Consider the following 3488-nt stretch of genomic DNA (forward strand, 5'->3'; position numbering starts at 1 on the left):
CCAGGTTATGCTCGTCCGCCGGATCCTCCCGTGCCAACAACGGGATTTTAATCTGTGGGAGTTCGACCTGGCGCAGTACCAAACCCTTAGTAGGATCTTCGACACGACATACAAAGATGCCTGGAAGGTGCTATTCAAGGGCGCCGAGGCTCCCGCATCCGCTTCCGAGGACCGCGGATACAGCTCGCAGCGTCACACTAGCGAGGTAAGCTATCTTCACCTTTTACAGGATGTTAAGCTTTTTTTTTATAGTTTGACTCTATGCGGGATCTAAACTCCCTTACCTTTGACAGGCTTGGCGGTCGATATCTGGACCGATTAACTGTCCGGCTCCGCTGCCCGAAGACCCAGCCCCAGCTCTACTAGTGAAGCTGCTGGTTCCGGCGCCTTATGTGGTGCCGGAGAAGAAGGCCAAGAAGAAGAAGACCATGGGGACTCGGAAGAGTGCCCGTAACGTGGTGGTGTCGGACTCGTCATCCGACGAGTCCGAGATGCCCTCTTCCCGTGAAAACGAGGAGGAAGAAGAAAACTCTCCCCCCCAACGGAGGGAGGAGAGAAGAGGAAGGCCGCCCCAACGGGGGAGGCCGAGGGGTCTAGGAAAAGGAAGACCCCTCCGCCGGACTACTCCCCCGACGCCGAAGAGGGCGAAGAGGAGTGGCCAAACAAGGCCAAGCGTCCGGCGAAATCGTAAGTTCGTATATCAGAGTAACTCATGATGTTCCTTTGTTGCACAGCTTTCCCTAATGTCGAACGTAATTATGCAGCCCGCCCCGGGCCGAATTCAATGAATCGTCGGGCGGCTCCCTGGACTCATCGGATGTGAACTCAGTTCTGCCCGCTGTCTCCCCCCGCACTGCAGACGACGCTGAATTGGCATCGCGTCAAGCTCCGGGGTAGGAGGAGGTGGTCCCGGAGGAGCCGCAAGGCAACCTCCCGGTCTCCAGGAGTGAAGGGGATAAGGCCCCCCCAGGGCTCCAAGTCCGGCTTTGTGCCGGACACCGCGCCGGAATCTTCCACAGTTCCGGACCGCGGTAGGCGAACTCCTTCCAAGAGGAGCAAGCCTTCTGAGCCGGCAGCCTCCGTCCAACCGGAGGTGCCGGACAATCTGCTGGAGGTGCTTGACGGCGCCTCCATCGACGAGGGGCACCATACTATTATGAGTACGGTGATCCAGAAGGTTCATTCCGCCAAGAGCGGACTGACTGAAGCTTGCGCTAGCCTTCTAACAGGCTTCGAGGTAAGTAAAAATATGTAAAATATTACTGCATAGACAGTAGCCCCTGATGCTCTGTTTGGCGTTCGGAAAGAAAAGACGAATAGAGGATCTATTAAATATCGCAGGAGTCTAACAAAAAAGAGTCAATATGCGTATGCAGGCTTCGCTGCTATCCACCGCCGCACTGACTGCGGAGGTGGGTGTCCTGAAGCAGGACCTCGAGCGGACCGAGCAAGAGCTCGGCCTTGCCAAGCGGCGGCTCGAGGAGAGAGAAGGTAAGAAATACCTTACAGAAAAAGTGCCTATAAAAAGGCGTGATTGCAAAAAAATAACAGGATGTACTACTTATTGTAGGGGCCATGACTGAGGTGGCGACCCTTAAGCAGGCGTTGTCTGAGGCCGAAAAGAAAACCGCCACGGAGCGCACCGAGCGAGACAGACTTGGGGCTCAGGTCGGCGAGGTGCAACAAGAGCTCCAGGCTCTCATGAAAAAACATGAGAGTTTGGAGCTTGAGTCAAAGGCGCAAGCATCCGAGCTCGCGACGGCCCTTGAGACTGCCAAGTCTGCCAAGGCCGAAGCCCAAAAGGCCCTCCAAGAGTTGGAGGAGATGAGGAAGATAGCAGCGGGTAAGGCATTCTTTATGCAAAGCAAAGCATAATGGAATCCGGAGCTCTCCAGGGGCATTCGCAGATCTTCCCCGCAGCATATCTGCCGCCGCCGCATTCTACTGAGCTGAAGAGGGCAGCTCGACGGAGAAGGTGTTCTGGTCTCAGTATTCTGAGGCCGGACACCCTGTGCCTTTGAGTGACCAGCTGAAATAGCTGGTCGAGCTCCACAAGGCGGCCGAACAGGCCATGAAGGGCTTCATAGTTCGGCTGTGGCCCGAAGAGGCCCTGCCTGGGAACTATTTCGGGCTGGTGCGGCGGCTGGTGGAGGCCTGTCCGAGGCTCGAGGTCATCAAGTGCTTCGTCTGCATCGAAGGTGCCCGTCGGGCCCTTGCCCATGCAAAGGTGCACTGGGGTAAGCTGGACGGTGAGAGGCTTGTGAAGGACAGGCCGCCGCCGGGGAAGGAGCATCGCAAGCCCAAGAACTACTACAAGGATGTTCTTGCAGGTGCCCGCCTTGTGGCGGATGAATGTACCAAGGATGTGATTTTTGAATGAACTCGCTCGTGTTTATCCCGTGCGCTGAAAACTTGTTCATATGCGCTAAGCAATGCTTATTGAATTTAAAATATTACTTTCTATGCGGCCGTTTATCAAAAAAAATTGAGAGATGGCCAGTCGTCGGCTTCTGCCCCCATGCCACTAGTGCTGGGGTGTTCGGGATAAACCTGAGCGCTCTTTTTCCCATAGTTGGGTCCTTCGAGGGAGGCGCTCAGCACAACGAACCAGGCAATTGGACTATAATGCTTGAACACTCTCACTTAGGCATAGAACTCTATAATTTTAAATTTCGGCGAAGCCCCTAGTTCGGAAGACCGAGTTCGGGGCGCTATCCACACCTTGGCCGGACAAAGCCAGCTCCTCGCTCGAAGCGGCATAAGTCTTTAGGGACTCGAAAAACCTCTCGAACAACGACCGGTCTCTCGCCTCATCATGACAGTCAGTTTTAGCTTTCTCCACTGAGGTTCTTAACCTAGCTGAACCGGGGCACAATCGCAGTGGTTCTCCTAGTGCTACCTTAGCCGATATAGCGGAACGTAAGGCACCAAAACATAGGAGGCGGGCAAACCCAACTATTGACCCAAATCATGATTCGGAGCCGATGCATATAGTGCTATAAGTTCGGGGTGCCGCACTTGTGAAAGTGTACGGACTTCTCGCACCATAATGAGGGGTACTGAAGCCCCTGGCGTGTTTGCCGTACCATGGTGTACGGGTGCAATCATGTCATTCAATAAACATATATGTGAAAAGAGGATAATGCAAAAAATAGACAAAAAGCTATGCATTGTTTATAGAGAGGCTATTTATCAAAGCCGAACAATATAAATAGTGTGATAAGCAAAAAGATATTGGACTATTTAACATGTCCTGGCCAGGGGCAGGTGAAAGTGCGTTATATCGACTAGAGGAGGGGTGAATAGGCGATTTTTATGGAAGTCTTCAAAACGTGGAAGTTATGAAGACAAACGATAGAAATAAACCTATTACCATGCAGCGGAAGGTAGACTACACTAGGCAAGCCATAGTCAAGTGTTCAATGAAGTAAAATCATAATGACTTTATAGCAGCAATGTAGTAAGGATCAAGTAGGAAGATATTATGA

Source organism: Triticum aestivum, chromosome 2A (genome assembly GCF_018294505.1).
Source record: "Triticum aestivum cultivar Chinese Spring chromosome 2A, IWGSC CS RefSeq v2.1, whole genome shotgun sequence".
NCBI classification, from domain to species: Eukaryota; Viridiplantae; Streptophyta; class Magnoliopsida; order Poales; family Poaceae; genus Triticum; species Triticum aestivum.